This window comes from Tamandua tetradactyla, chromosome 1 (genome assembly GCF_023851605.1).
Source record: "Tamandua tetradactyla isolate mTamTet1 chromosome 1, mTamTet1.pri, whole genome shotgun sequence".
Taxonomy (NCBI): Eukaryota; Metazoa; Chordata; class Mammalia; order Pilosa; family Myrmecophagidae; genus Tamandua; species Tamandua tetradactyla.
The window spans coordinates 89,669,147-89,686,336 of NC_135327.1; the positions used below are offsets into that span (position 1 = coordinate 89,669,147).

At 35.2% G+C, this 17,190-nt stretch overlaps 1 protein-coding gene across 3 annotated transcripts in view; it reads left to right on the plus strand.

The window, feature by feature from the left end:
* The window catches only part of NT5C3A (5'-nucleotidase, cytosolic IIIA), a 76,076-nt gene that overhangs the window by 35,472 nt on the left and 23,414 nt on the right, over nt 1-17,190 (plus strand). The gene's annotated exons all lie outside the window — the stretch shown is intronic.

A 17,190-nucleotide genomic window follows, 5' to 3' on the forward strand; every position in this document is an offset into this window, starting at 1 on the left:
GAATATTTATATAATGAGTCAGTAATCAAAATCATCCCTTAAATCCTGATTTCTCAGTTGCAGAACCATATTGTTAGAATGTCTTGATTGTCAATATTGAAGAGTTTGTATTAATTTGCTAAAGGAGACTTTGAGTTTGTTTTTAAAAAATAAGTGATGTGATCTGGAAAGGATTTTAGTACAGTTAATCTGGTAAGCTAACTGTAGACTAACATTAGCATGGCTAGAAACTGGAGGTGGGTAGAGGGTATTAAAATAAGCCCAGGTTAAAGCTTAATGAAGTCCTAAACTAATGTGGGCACAGTAGAAAGAAGAGGACAGAAGAGGGACAGATTGCAAAGGTGGAATCTGTAGGATTTCATAATATTTTTTCAGAGTATTTCGATTAGTCTTAATTTTTTCGTAGTAGTTTGAGTGTCTCCTGTAGTTTATTTTGAATCATTTCCTTCATCGGTTTACTTTTTAAATAATTTGAATATCATATTAATTAGTTTTGAATTAAGATGCATATAAAGAATCTTAAATTCCATTAGTCTTTTTATTCTCTTTTAAATTAGAGGTTGTAAATTTTATCTTTAGTATAATGACGTATTTGGAGTCTAATGTCATAAACCTTACCTGACAGGATTTTTTCCTTAAAACAGCAGTCAGGAAAATCTATGCAATTCAGTTTTCTGTCGGCAGGTGGCAGACTTGCCTCCACTATGGTACAGTGCTACATTTCAAAATTAACCTTTCTTGTATTATGAGCTTTTATGTTGATTCTGTCAGTATTACTTAAACCATTAATCTCCAAAATTCAAACATCTGTGTATTATGATAGTATCTTCGGTCATTATAGACTTATTTGTATGTGTATTTTTTTCTATACATACTATCTTCCTCATTTTCAAGATGCTAGTAGATTAGAGGGTTGCTTAATTTGTTTGGCAAGTTCCTTCTTGTAAGTAGGTGGAAATAGGTAGTCACATACTTAAGTTGATGTGGGCAACTGCAAGATCCTTCCTGTTCTCATTATATCTTTGCCACAGCCAGGCCCTGGTACAGACCTCTCCTCAAATGTTCCCCTAAAGGGATGGGTTTAGAATACCATCATTAAAAAATGAGTACATTGTTATGCAGTCTTCCCCCATCAACAGAGGTCAGTATTTCAGTTTATCCTAGATCTCTCTGTCAGACAATCAGACTTATTCTAAGGCAGTGATACTGCATAGATTTTGATAGAGGGAAGGCAGCAAAAGGTTGAGAACTTAAGTGTTACAACATAGCTAGATTTTGCAATATAAAGACCCACTGAAGTTACCTTAGGGAAAAAGGCTACACTGAAGGAAGTCTAGACTAGAAAACAGAAACTGATCCCCGTTTGGGTTAATTTAGCACTGTCCTATTATTCTATTTTTTAAAAAGTTTTATTCGCACACCATACAGTCCATTCCAAGTGTACAGTCAATGGCCCTTGGTATAATCAGTTAGTTATACATTCACCACTATAGTTAATATGAGAACATTCTCCTTTCTTCCAAAGAAAAAAATCCCATACCCTTTATATCATCCTATTATTGATATTTAGATTTGGTGTAGTGTGTTTGTTACAGTTAATGCAAGAATATTACAATGTTACTGCTAATTATTCTAATTAAGTTTCTTTTTTCTTTTTTTACTGTGAAAAATAACACATATACAAAACAGCAGTAAATTTCAAAGCATACTGCACAATTAGTTGTATAATAGATTTCAGAGTTTGGTATGGGTTACAATTTCACAATTTTAGGTTTTTCGTTCTAGCTGCTCCAAAACACTGGAGACTAAAAGAAATATCAATATAATGATTCAGCAGCCATATCTATTTGTTAAATACTATCTTCTCTGTTGTAACTCCACCTTCTCCTTTGAGTTTTCTCCCTATCTTTAGGGTTATTTGAGCCATGCCCATTCTAACTTTTTCTTGTTGGAAAGGGCTATCGATAATCCAGGATAGGGGGATGAAACTAAGTTCATATTCTGGAGAGGCTGGCTCCTTTGGATTTCAGGACTTATCTGGCCAAGGAACCCAACTGTAGGTTCCTAATGTATATTAATGAAAGGTCTTAGGTCAGCCCAGAATTAACCCACCCCCACATCCAAAGTTATCTTTATAACCAAGACTGGATCTAACCAAAATGGGCCCACCTGACATGCGCAGTAGCTTAGATTTTAACCTACAAGTGACCTATACTTTATCCTGCCATTTTCTTACATACCTACTATGCCTAAGCATATAATCATTCTGCGCATGCTCAATAATTAGAACACTTCTGATTACATCATCTGGGACCACTGTGCTAAACCTTGCCCATCTTTTTCTCTAATAAAACCCTCAGAATTGGGTGGGCCATCGTGGCTCAGCAGGCAAGGATGCTTGCCTGCCATGCCAGAGGAACCGGGTTTGATTCCCAGTGCCTGCCCATGTGAAAAAAAAAAAAAAAAACCCTCAGAATTACTGCATTTTGGGGAGACAGATTTTAGGCTGATACGCCATCTGCTGCCCTACTGCGTGCCTAGTAGTGAACTTATTCTCTCTTTGAAACTGGTGTCTCAGGAATGGTCATCCGGCAAAATAATCTACTGCTTTTGTCCAGTAACAGTACAGCAGATAATTATTATCATAATTTTCTGTTAACTTGTTTTGGAACTAGCTAGTAAGCAGCAGAGCTAGCATTCAAATCTGAGTCTTGCTTTCTGAAGCTTTGGAGTAAAGCCTGCTTCCCAATTTGGATGAAAATTACCTCTAGTAAAATTTCCTTGTGTTGGTAATCTAAGCTAATTAGATACTTTATTCTATTTTGTCATTGTTTTGTGCATAACCATGTATTATACGGTATTTTGTCTTGGTAGGATAGGAAAATCTGTCTAGTGTTCTATAATTATTGTTCTATAATTCTATGTGTATTCTAAGTATTGTGGCTTATATAGGGATATACATTATTTTCTTTCTTTAACAAGTAGTGTGTAATTACTATAGTTTGAACACTAGACAATCTTTTAAAGGAATGGGGTGGTGTAATATATAATGTTAAGAGTTTTAGTATGGTGATGATATGTTAAATTCTCTGTATGAGTCTTGCATTGTATTTGCAGTTGTCTGTAAGTTGGAAATTATTTCAATGTAAAAAGTTTAAGAAAAAAAGTAAAATAAATAAAACCAAAAAAAAAAGTTTTAGTAGTTGGTTAATCCTGGATTCAAATCTCAGCTCTGCCACTTTATCATGGTTAAGTCTTGGACAAGTTATTTTTTTCTCAGGCTCAGTTTCCACATGTCTAGAATATGAATGATTCACCTAAATCTCCTATCCCCATGTTTCCTTCATGGCATCATGTTGTGAATGTGTTCTCCCTTTGTTTTAGTATTTTATTTCACTTGGTGGTTTAAATAATTACACTTTGGAAGAATTCCAACAACATACTATTCTAAATATATCTTTCTGAGTTGTTAAGATTAAAAAAGAGATGGTATAAATAAAATGCCAGACAATGCTTATCACGTGGTAATTATTCAATAAATGTACATCTCTTATCTTTTCCTCGTATTAATAAGCAAACCTAGTCTTTGTCCAACTTTCTTATATGTATGATGTTCTCTTATAAATTCAATTAAGCCTTACATTTAAAAAATTATTTCTAAACAATTCCATCTGAGTTTTCAAATATCATGCATCTTAAATCAGGGAGTCAATTTAACTCAGATTAACTCAAGAGGTTCCACAAACATGGATTTCTGATGATGTGACCCAGCTTTTAAAAAGTTTTTTTTTTAATTAAATTTTATTTGTACTGATATATACTATACATTCACATATCATGTGCTCTATGCAAGCTGCCGGCATGCAAGTAGCAGAACTGGAAAGGCTTTTAGAAGGGGAATTTATTAAGTTGCAAGTTTACAGTTCTCAGGCTGTGAAAATGTCCAAATTAAGGCATCCAGGGAAAGATACTTTGGTTCAAGAAGACCGATAATATTGGGATTTCTCTCTCAGCTGGAAAAGCACATGGTGACAATCTGCTAGTTATCTCTTCAGGCTTCTTCAGTGGCTTCCCCAAGGCTCTGTCCATTCTCCTGGCTCTGACAGTCAGGTGCCTCTCTCGGTTCTGGTGGCTCTAAAGCTTTTTCCAAAATGATTCCCTCTTAAAGGGCTCCAGTAAGTAACCCCACCTTGAATGGGTGGAGACACATCTCCATAGAAACTATCTAATCAGAAGTTACTGCGCACAATTGGGTGCGTCATCTCTCCATGGAAACAATAAAAAAAAATTCCACCCAGCAATATTGAATGAAGATAAAGGACATGGCTTTTCTGGAGTACATAATAGCTTCAAACCAGTAAACCACATAATCACTGGTTTATGATATCACTATATAGCTGTGTATTTATCATCACAATCAACTTTTTTATTCTTTTTTGTGAAAAATAACATATATACAAAAAAGCAATAAATTTCAAAGAACATCACAGCAATTAGTTGTAGAACAGATTCCAGAGTTTGGTATGGATTTTGGGCTTTTACTTGTAGCTGCTCTAAGATACAGGAGACTAAAAGAATGATCAGTTTAATGATTCAGCATTCATATTTGTTTGTTAAACCCTACCTTCTCTATATAACTCCACCATCACCTTTGATCTTTCTCCCACTCTTTAGGAGTATTTGGGCCCTGCCAAATTTCAAATTTCCATGTTAGAAGGGATTGTCAGTAATACGGGGTAGGGAGATGGATGTAGCTGATGTTCTGGAGAGTCTGGCCCCTCTAGGTTTCAGGACTTACCTTGTCCAGGGACCCATCTGGAAGTAGTAAGTTTCTGGAAAGTTACCCTAGTACATGGAACCTTTGTAGAATCTTATATTTTGCCCTAGGTGTTCTTTAGGATTGGCTGGAATGCTTTTGGTTGGGGTTTGGCAAGTTATGCTAGGTAGCAATGTAATTGAAGCTTGCGTAAGAGTGACCTCCACAGTAGCCTCTTGACTCCATTTGAACTCTCTCTGCCACTGATACTTTATTAGTTACACTTCTTATCCTCCTTTTGATCTAGATGGTATCATTGATCCCGTGGTACCAGGACCAGACTCATCCCTGGGGTTCATCTTCCACGCCACCAGGGAGACTTTCACCCCTGAATGTCATGTCCCACGTAGGAGGGAAGGCAATGATTTCATTTGAAGAATTTGGTTTAGACAGAGTGTGTCTTTGTTCATTTTAAAACTGTTTTATTTACACATCATACTATCCAACTAAGTAAATAGACATGCCTTCGCCCCCATGATCTATATGAAGACATTTCCTTTTCTTTCACAAAGAATCCATACCCCTCCCTCATGTCCCCCTTTCTGCAAACCCCACCCCCCATGCCACTTGCTGACATTTATTTTTGGCATAATGCCTTTGTATGTTCAGTGAATGCATATTAACAGTGTTACCATTGACTGTAGACCCTAGCTTGTATTGATTGTACTTTTTCTGTATACCATCCATTTTCAACCCCTTGCAATCTTTTTTTTTTTTTTTAAATATTTTTATTGTAAAAAAACCATATAAACAGTGGGAGACCAGGGTTCAATTCCAGGAGCCTGCACATGCCAACAACAAACATGCAAACATTCTTGACCTACAATTGTTCCATACATGGTGTACAATCAGTGACTCACAATATCGTTACATAGTTATGTATTCATCACCATGATCATTTTTTTGCACATTTGCATCACTCCAGCAAAAGAAATAAAAAAGTAAGAAGAAAACACTCATACATACCATGCGCCTTACCTCTCCCTCTCATTGACTACTAGTATTTTAGTGTACTCAATTTATTTTAACCTTTATTCCCCCTATTATTTATTTTTTATCCATTTTTTTGTACCTATCTGTCCATACCCTAGATAAAAGAAGCACCAGAGACAAGGTTTTCACGATCACACAGTCATATTGTAAAAACTATGTCATTATACAATCATCTTCAATATAAAAGTTTACTGGAACACAACACTACAGTTTCAAGTACTTCCCTCTAGCCACTCTAATATACCATAAACTAAAAAGGAGATATCTAATCAATGTGGAAGAATAACCTCCAGGATAACCTTTTGAATCTGCTTGAAATCTCTCAGCCACTGACACTTAAATTTGGCTCATTTTTCTCTTTCCTCTTTTGGTTGAGAAGGTTTTCTCAATCCCTTGATGCTGGGTCCTGGCTCATTCTGGGATTTCTGTCCCACGTTGCCTGGGAGGTTTACACCCCTGGGAGTCATGTCCCATGTAGAGGGGGAGGACAGTGAATTCACTTGCCGTGTCAGCTTAGACAGAGAGAGTCCACATCTGAGCAACAAAAGAGGGGGGAGGGTTGACTCTTTGGCCTAATTTTAAGTAGGCTTAGCTTCTCCTTTGCAGAGACAAGTTTCACGGGCAAACCCCAGGGTCAAGGGCTCAGCCTATTGATTTGGTGGTCCCCACTGCTTGCAAGAATATCAGAAATTCTCCAAATAAGGAAGTTGAATATTTTCCCCTTTCTCCCCATTCCCACAAGGGGACTTTGCAAATACTTCTTTATTCATTGTCCAAATCACTCTGGGATTTATCAGGGCATCACATTAACCTGGACAAACCAACAAAATCTCATGCCCTATTCAAGTTTCCATGTACTTACGGTGTTCAGTTAAACTGACCATAAAAGTTAAATTAGGAAATGCACTACCCAAGATATAAATTTTGCACAAAATAAACATCTCTCCCTTTAGTCTCACAGAGAAGTTGAAGTTTTAAAATACAGACAATATCATCCTTTACTCAGTCTTCAGACAATATCATCCTTTACTCAGTCTTCTGATATACCTTCGTTCTATCCAGATCAGCTTCATTTGTATCTCTACTCAATGTCTGATCACTCTTCCAACTTTTTAAACAGTTCCTGTATAGAATAATGCTGACTTTCATAGTTTGAGAGCTTGAACTCTGAGTCTCAGGTGTCACATAAATACTCAAAGTTTCTAGGAAAGACCATGTTATATCCAAACAGCTCAATATCTGCAAATTTATAAATAAACAGTTACACCTCCTGAATATATGTGACTGCTATAAGAGTTTACAGTCTAGGACCCTTTACAATATGCCCCAACCTGATATCCCATGCTGTCAACTTTAGTTCACTAAATTTTTATATTATAGTTAGTCCATATGATTGAGGCATTATGACTTTTTTTTCCCTGACATTTCATTTGATATACAGCTCTTAAACATTCATTCATCTAGTTGTATGCCTAACTTCATTCCTTCTTTCCGCCCTCAATAGTCCATTGTATGTATACACCATAGCTCTCCCTTCCATTCCTCCATCATTGTACCCTTAGGCCACCTCCATTCCTCGTGGATCTGCAACTCTGCTGCCAGAGACACCAGTTTGCAAATGTCCATTCAGGTCTCCATCCTCAGCTCCTCCAAGCATACACTGAGCAACCGGGTTTCAAGATCATATGTCAAACCCACCCCTAACCTCCTGTGGAACCACCACACTGCCCTCCAAGGAGCTAGACCTCTCATTTCCTTACCAACAGTGAATAGGTCCATCTCTTCTTCCACTTTTTCTCTAGTATTTGTTTCTCTCTGTCCATTTTTAAATAGTTTTATTCACACATCATACAATTCAGCCTCTGTGTATAAACATGCCTTTGCCACCATACTCTATCTAAGGACATTTCCTTTTCTTTCACAAAGATTCTATACCTCTTTCCAATTATCCCCACCTGTTGCCATTTAGTTTTGGTATAATGCCTTTGTTACATTCATTGGAAGCATATTACAAAGTTACCGTTGACTATAGACCCTACCTTGCATTGATCTTTTTCCCATATACCATCTATTTTCAGCACCCTGCAATACTGACGTTTCTTTGTTCTTCCTCATGCAAAAGTATTTTTAAAATTTGTACATTTAATTACCATCATTGTACACTCTACATTCAGTGTACCTATATTATTGTGCTACAATCAGGTATTATTGTGCTGTCCATTTCTGAATTTTTGCACTCAGTCCTGTTCCATTATCTGTATTCCTTCAGTACCAGTTACCCAGTCTTTACCCTATTTCTATCTCCTGATAACCTGCGTTTTTTTTATTTAAAAATTTTTTTTAAACATAACAACATACAAACATGAACATTGTTACCATATGATCATTCCATTCTTGGTATATAAACAATAACTCACAATATCATCACATAGTTGTATATTTGCCACCACGATCACCTCTCAGAACATTTGCATCAATCTAGAAAAAGAAATTAAAAGAAAAAATTTGTACATACCATACCCCCCGACGCGTCACCAGCATTTCAATCTACTAATTTATTTTAACATTTGTTCCCCCTATTATTTATTTATTTTTAATCCATATGTTTTGCTCATCTGTCAATAAAGTAGATAAAAGTAGCATCAGACACCAGGTTTTCACAATCACACCGTCACATTGTGAAAGCCAGATCATATACAATCATCTCCAAGAAGCATGGCTACTGGAACACAGCTCTACATTTTCAGGCAGTTCCCTCCAGCCTCTCCATTACACCTTAACTAAAAAGATAATACCTATATAATGTGTAAGAATAATTTCCAGGAAAATCTCTCGACTCTGGAATCTCTCAGCAATTGATACTTTATTTTGTCTCATGTCGCTCTTCCCCCTTTTGGTTGAGAAGCTTTTCTCAATCCCTTGATGCTGAGTCCTAGCTCATTCTAGGATTTCTGTGCTACGTTGCCAGGAAGGTAGACACCTCTGGGAGTCGTGTCCCATGTAGAGATATCTCCTGATAACCTGTATTCTTAACTGAAATTCTCCAAGTTCACTCATTAATGTTAGTTCATGTCAGTGAGATCATACAATATGAGGGTGTGTAGCTCAATGGTAGAGCATTTGCTTTGCAGGTATGAAGCAAATTGAACCCCTTGCAATGTTGACATTCATTTGTTCTCCTTCATTCAGAAATGTTTTTATAGTTGTACATTTAATCACCATTCTTGTCCACTCTAGGCATTCCAAAGTCATACTGTCTCAGTCTTTATCCTCTATCTTTCCTTCTGGTTTCACACATGCCCCCAGTCTTCTCCCTTAATTATACTCACCTTCAGCTTCATTCAGTGTACTTATATTATTGTGCTACAGTCAGTGTTGTACTATCCATTTCTGAATTTTTACAATCTGATGTTTCACCATCTATATTCCCTCAGTACCAAATGCCCGATCTTTACCGTATAGATGTTTCCCGATAACATGTTCTTTTCTTTTTTTTTTTTTTTGTCTGTTATTTTATTTAGAATTCATCAAAATCATGTGCAATACACTGTAACAACTGCCAACCATGTGACAGGTACTTTGTGATACAAAAGTACATCTTTCAGCCTTGTTGCCACAGAGGAACATAGAGATTTGGTGGGGGCGTCCATGGCTGTAACGATAGAGAAAGTACTGGGGAGACAGTGATGGGGACAAAGGCAGGAAAGATAATTGAGCTGTTTTGAGAATAAGCTATTTGAGGAGAAAGAGTACAAAGCTCTGAAATGACAGCTTTGGAATGATACCAGGTTGTGGGTAGAGAGAACAGAGAAATGATGTGGATATTGGACACTATGCTAAGGGCTTGAAATGTTATTTCAAGCAGGGCAAAGCCAGCAGAAGGTTCTGACCAGAGAGTGTATGGGTGGTTCAGTGGTAGAATGGTCACCTGCCATCTGGGAGACCCAGGTTCGATTCCTGGACTGTGCACCTGAAAAATAAAATAAAATACAGACACACCATGCCAAATCTTTCCTACTCTATCAGTTGCCAAACCTGTGTTCTTAACTTCAACTTTCAAAGTTCACCCACTAATGCTAGTTCATTTTGTTGAGACTGTACAGTATTTGTCGTTTGATCTCCAGATAATTTCATTCAGCATAATGTCCTCAAAGTTCATCCATGTTGTTACATGCTTCATAACTTTATTGTATCTTAACAGCTGCATAATATTCCATCACATGTATATACCGCAACTTGTTTGGCCACTCATCTGTTGATGGACATTTGAACTGTTTCCGTCTCTTGGCAATCTTAATAATGTTACTATAAAAATTGGTGTGCAGATGTCCATTTGTGTCCCTGCCTTTAGTTCCTCTGAATATATACCTAGTAAAGGGATTGCTGGATCATATGGCAATTCCATACTTCGCTTCTTAGTAATCGCCAGACTGCCTTAAAAGCAGTTGTACCCCCATTTTACATTCCGACTAACAGTGAATGTTTGCCTCCACATCCTGTCTAGCACTTGGCGTCTTCTGGGGTTTTTTTTTTTTATAGTGGCCATTCTAGTGGGTGTCACTCATTGTGGTTTTGATTTGCGTTTTCCTAATAGCCAGTGAAGTTGAGCATCTTTTCATCTGCCTTTTAGCCATTTGTATTTTCCTCTTCTGAGAAGTGTCTGATAATGTCTTTTGCCTATTTTTTAATTGGGTTGTTTGTCTTTTTGTTGTTGAGTTGAAGAATCTCTTTATATATTCTTGATAGGGAAGTCATATTTTAATAATTATGCTTCCTTTTCTTGTGTACATAAATATTAAGTTTCGTTTTTCCCAAATAAGGTCACACTGTATTAATGGTTGTCTACATGATTATTCAGTTATAAATATTTTTTGCCAATAAATCTATACTTACATTTTAATGGCTATATTATATTATTATTTATATTATTTTATGTCTTCACATGTAAGTATCATAATTTACTAAGCCATTTCTTCATTGTTGACCATTTATATTGTCTCCAGATTTTATTTATGATAAATAATGTGTCAGCGAACACCCTTCTATTGTCTGCCCATGTTTATGATTGTTTCTTTAGATAGAATTGCTGGGTCAAAGGAGGTGCACAAATCTAAGACCCTTCTCTTGAAAGTGCTATCAGATTACCCTCTAGCAAGGTTGTACCAATTTACATTTCCAGCAGCAGTGTATGCAAGTATCTTTTTCCTATTTACCTGGTAGTAGACATCATTCTATTAATTTCAAAGTTATAACTTTAAAAAATAATTGGCTGTTTCTTTTCTGAATTGTCTGGGGTCTTTTTCTTGATTTGCAAGAGGTCTTTACTTTATAAAAATATTTAGCCATTAGAATATGTTGGAAATGTATTTTCTCCAAGTTTGTTGTTTTGCTTCCATTTTTGAGCATCCTAAACCCACCTTTTCAAATCTTTAAATAGCTCCTTTAAACCAGTGTATTAAATCTCTAGAATGTTTTACAGGGCTTAATCTGTACTTGAATCCTCATTTACATATTATGACTTCAATCATTGGCTAGACAGAGTGAGAGGAGAATGTAGGATATTGTTTAAATAGTTCGTGAGTCTTGCTGATTTAACTTGCCCTCCTAGCCATAGAATGAAGAAGGCTATTGAAAAATAATAAGGTATAATTTTGTCCCAGTATATTATTTTCATTTTACCTTCATAAACGTGACTTATATGTCATGTCCATTTCTCCCAAGGATGTAGTAGCATATTCACTTTCACCTTGTTATTTTATCTTTTTTATTTTCTTTTGGGTATAAGAGTAAGACATATTCATGACAGAAAATTTAGAAAATACCAGAGTATGAAGAACAAAATACAGTCACCTGTGATCCTATCATTACTCAGTAACTACTGTTAATTGATTTCCATTATTCATGGAATATATTTGATTTAGTAATGCTAACTGCTTATTTTATCATAACGTTGAATTTGGTTTGTTTCTGACTTAACTGATTTACTTTATGTTCATTAGTGATCGTTAGTATGTTTCCGTTTTTTGTGCTCCTTGTTAGGTTTTTGCTTCAAAGTTTTATGCTAGTTAGCGTCTTAAATGAAATTGGATGGCTTAACATTTTTTATGTTTTGTTGAATAGTTTATCTGTCATGGGGAACCATCTCCTCTTTAACAGTTTGAAAGAAAGAGGTCCTTGGTATAAAAATCCTTTTGAAGATTTTTAAAGGCCATTCTCTGATAAAACTTATTTTTATAGATTCTGTTCTGTTACATCTCTTTGCTGAATATAATGTGTGTTATCAAAACTTTTCTAAGGTTAAATAAAATACTTTGGTATACTACATTACTTTATTAATATTAAAGAAAGTGAAAGGGTTATATTTTGTGGTTTCTTTTGTTTTGTATATTTTTAAAATTCAAATTATCACCCATTGATCCTCCCCATATGATTTCAAAGAATTCTTTGCTCGTGGTTGTGAATTTATGAACTTACCAAAATAATTGTCTTCACTGTTTTCTTTATTTTATATTATTTCTTACTTTATATGTGCATATATATATATATTTTTTTAATGAATTTATCTGGCACACCAAAAAGGGGGGATAGAAGTTAAATCTAGCTTTGTGTTATTCATTTATATGTACTGAATATAATGTACCAATAATAAAACAAAAGCTTAAATTACTTAACCTTTTTGCCACTTTTAATAACAAAATAGCAAATCCTAAACAATACTGTTTCTTTTTAGTAGATAGAATACCAACTGTGTAATGTGGAAGAAGTCCAAAGTTTTTCTTCTTTTTCCATTTCAAGCACAAAGATCCAATTCTTATAAAATGGAAATAACAATAGCATTGTTAAACATCTTAAATGATTATAACAGAGCATTTGAAAGGAGAGCTAGGAAAGACTCTCTTGATTTATAATATTGTTATACAGCATATTTTCTTAAACGTGACCAACCCGATGCAACATAAATGTCATTTACTCTGAGTTGACACTAAAGAATTTAAGGCTTTCAATAAGGATGTAAATAAAATATAGATCATATTCATGAATTTAATTTGAGTTTCTGAAAATGAAGTTGCTTTAGTCGTATATTTTTACACAGACTTTAAGAAATGCATTAAGTTGGAACCAGGGGTTTTCTTCAGTTTTCATGTCTGTGTTGTAAATTCATAAATGCAGCAGTCAACTTCACCAACAGTCACCTACAAGGATACATATTTGGAATGATTTTAAATGAAAAACAAACATGAGAAAAATCTTCATTTGCCTTTCATTTTCTAAAAATGTAATAATTCATTATTTTATCTCTGTTTTTGCTCCTTGTTTAATATTTTAAACCCATACTCATAAAAACATTTGTAATACCTTGTTTCACTTCTATTTGGAACAATCACAATATTGAAGTCAGTTGATTATTGTTTTCTTGAGGGAGATTCTAAGAGAAGTCTGATGCCCAGTTTGATGTTTTGCATATTTAAAAAATCTGCTTTCTGTTACATCATGTAACAATTAGCAAGAACAAGTTTTGCAAGAGCTGGTATAGAGAATAATGTATTTCACTTCCTACTTTCTTCTGTCTTCCTTATGTGGATGGCTTCATTGTTTTGTTTGGAATAATTTCCTAGCGTGTCAGTCAGCTTCTCTTCATATCTAAGTTTAAAAATACATTCCGTGGCCAAATGATAATTGGATTATGGTAACCTAACTATGAGTTAGTAAAGTCGTAATTTGGATCATTGAAAAATAACTGTGCTTATGGCAGGTTTTATGTGAGATTATGAAGGAACTTATTTCATATGTAACAGTTATGGAAATACCTTTATTCCCTTTACTTCTTCCCTGCTCTGATATTAAAGACAAAAAGGATCCATCAATTAATAAGTTATTAAGATTTAAATTGATAAATTTGATTTTTCTGCGGTTTTTTCTTTCATTATTTCAAATTTCTGAGAAACGTCCTGATGGTAAAATATGAAGGAATGATTTTTAGCTTTCCAAGTTCTCAGTATCTAAAAATTTCTAACTAGTTATACATTTCTTTCTCTATTGATAAAGGCAGTATTATAAGAGAAAAAATAAACTTCAAAAAATTTAAATAAGTTCTTTGGCTTATGAATTTCAGATCTAGACTTTACCTTTAGGTGCAATGTAAGTGATTTGTTACTATGACAATGAGTAAATAAATACCAAGACAACAGGGCCCAGTGTATACAGAGATGAAAGTCCATTGTGCTGCTAAAGAAGAGTTGCCTTCATGGCTTCTTGATATCCTTTATATTCCTTCTCAAAAAAAAAAAAAAGTTACGCCAGATTTGTTTGAAAGGAAATTCATTTACTTTTATTTAGTGCCTTGCTTTTGTCTTGCTCCTTTTCTGTAGCATAGTTTCAAAACATTCTTATTCATAGACATCTGTAGCCTTCTCATTTTGTATTATGTATATGCTATTGCCTAGAGACATCATGATATGGTTTTAAAAAGAGGGTTGGATAGAGAGACCAGTGTTCCATCCCTTGTTCAAAGTCACATACATAAGTGAGTTAATTTTTCCATACTTAAGATTCCTTTTCTATAAAAAGGGAAACTGTTATCTTTCTCTTAAGATTTTACTAAGTAAATTAGAATGTACTAAGTAAATTAAAATGTACATAAAGGGCCATTGCATATTGCATATTTACACGTAAATATTAGTCCCTTCTCAAGGTGCACCCCACCAAATACCTCATCCTGACTTTTACCCCCCACCACTAACACAGGGTTGGTGGGTAGAGTTAAATGGAAGTCTCTTGTTGGCAGGAAATGACACCCCCATTCCCTCTCTCTCTGCCCTCATTAATGTCACCCTACCCTGTTCAAATGAGCACCAGCAGAGCCAAAACCATCTTCTACCCGTAGAAATCAAAACATTCCTCTTGACCTGACACTAGCCAACTTTCTTTTCATGCCATATAGTTTTTTTTTGTTTTGCTTTAGTGTAGAATAAACTCGCTGAATTTCTTATTTCTGTGTCCACCTTAGAAGTGCTGTTTCAAACAGAATCCATTCTTTTGACCTTGACTGGCTCTGCTTAATTTTTTTTCTCCTTCATTGTGGACATGATACATGCTACTATTATAACTTTTTAAAATGTATAATATAACATATATACAAAGCAAAGAAAGAAAAAAAAGACATAGTTTTCAAAGCACTCTTCAACAAGTAGTTATAGGACAGATCCCAGAGTTTGTCATGGACTACCATACCATCTTCTCAGATTTTTCCCTCTAGCTGCTCCAGAATATAGAACACTAGAAGGAATAATTTTTTTAATCATCACAATGCTAACTTTTTAAATAAACCATTTTAATTTCCTAAGGAACTCATTTATTTTATAAAATTAAAAAAAAAAACCTTAATCCTATCAAAGATGATCTCTTTATGTGGTATGTTTCAGACTATCCCATGATTATATAAAGAAAGATGCCTTTTCATCCCAGAATTGAACTCTTGTTATAGGCACTCTCATACCTTTTTTCAATCAATAGTAGACCATGAATATCTCAATATGTCTGTAAATAGTGATCTCAAAAAGCAGAATTGTCCTGTGGTTTACAAGCATGGATTTCAGAGTCATAAGGTCATGGGTTTGAATCTGTTTCTGACACTTGCTAGCAACAAGCCTTAATTTGCTCACCTGTAAAAAGAGGATACTAGTAGGATATGCCTTCTATGGTTTTTATTAATGTTATATGAGTTGAGGAATATCAAGTGCTTATTAGAAGTGCCTGAGGTATAGTAAACAGAATACATTTTAGCTATTTATAATAATTTTTAATGAAGTATTTTATTTCCTGCAAAGGAGAAGCTGAGCCTACCTATAATTATGCCTAAGACTCACCCACAGAGAACCTCTTGTTGCTCAAATGTGGTCTCTCTCTCTCTTTCTGCCCCCCCCCCCCGCCCCAGCCCTCTAAGCCAGCTCCACAGGTGAACTCACTGCCTTACCCACTATGTGGCACATGACTCCCAGGGGTGTAAATCTCCCTCACAACATGGGACATGACTCCAGGGGATATCACCAAATAAAATCTGAATAATCAATTACTGATTATGTATGTAGAATGGAATTATCACATACTGGGAATGTTTGTGTTTCTTTCCTGTAATTGTTTTTGTTTTTTAAATCAATAAAAAAATTTTTTTTTAAATCTGAATAATCAGTATAAGAATTTGTGATTGCAGGTTACTGTTTTTCTTAGAGATAAAATATTGCATAAGTTCAGCCCACTTGGGTCAGTGTACAAAAATGTAGTAGAAACTCAGCAGGTGAACTCACTGCCCTCCCTCAGACGTGGGATATGACTCCCAGGGGTGTAAATCTCCCTGGCAGCATGGATAGAAAGCCCAAGATAAGCCCAGACCTTGCACCAAGAGATTGAGAAAACCTTCTTGACTGAAAAAGGGGAAAGAGAGAATGAGAAAATAAAGTTTCAGTGACTGAGAGATTTCAAACAGAGTCAAGAGGTTATCCTGGAGGTTATTCTTACGGATTATATAGATTGCCCTTTTTAGTTTATGTTGTATTGGAGTGGCTAGAGGGAAGTACCTGAAAATGTCGAACTGTGTTCCAGTAGCCTTGAATCTTGAAGACTGTATAACTATTTAGTTTCTGTAGTATGACCATGTGATTGTGAAAACCTAGTGGTTAACACTTCCTTTATCCAGCATATGGACAGATGAGTAAAAATATAAGGACAAAAAATAAATAAATAATGGGGGGTGGATAAGGGGTTAAAAATATTGGGTCAATTGCAATACCTAGTGGTCAGTGAGAGGGAGGGGGAAGGGGTATGGGATGTATGGTTTGTTTTTTTTTTTCATTTTTATTTATTTTTCTGGAGTGGCACATATGTTCTAAAAATGATCATGATGACACACACACAACTATGTGATGATATTGTAAGTCATTGATTGTATATTTTGGATGGACTGTATAGTATGTGAAGATACCTCAATAAAAATATTTAAACAAAAAACAAAGTATTTTAAAAGTGAAATGCCTTGCTGTCCTTGAGCCACTACTTTATTATTCCTTTCATAGCCTCCATTACTTAGAATATAATGTTTTCTTCTTAGGGGAATGTTTTGTTATGAATCTTCTAATTTTATTCAAATAAGATAGCAGTGCCAGTTTTTTCATGTTTGGCAGAAGTCAAACTTGGATAATTTGTTAGTGGCTTTGTTTTTTTTTTCTTTTACATGGGCAGGCACCAGGAAGCAAACCTGGGTCTCTGGCATGGCAGGTGAAAACTGTGCCACTGAGCCACATTGCCCACCCCCCCACCCACCCCCAGTTAGTGGCTTTTTAAAAAATGATTTAAAAAATTGTTTTGTTTTTAATAGCGAATGCTGC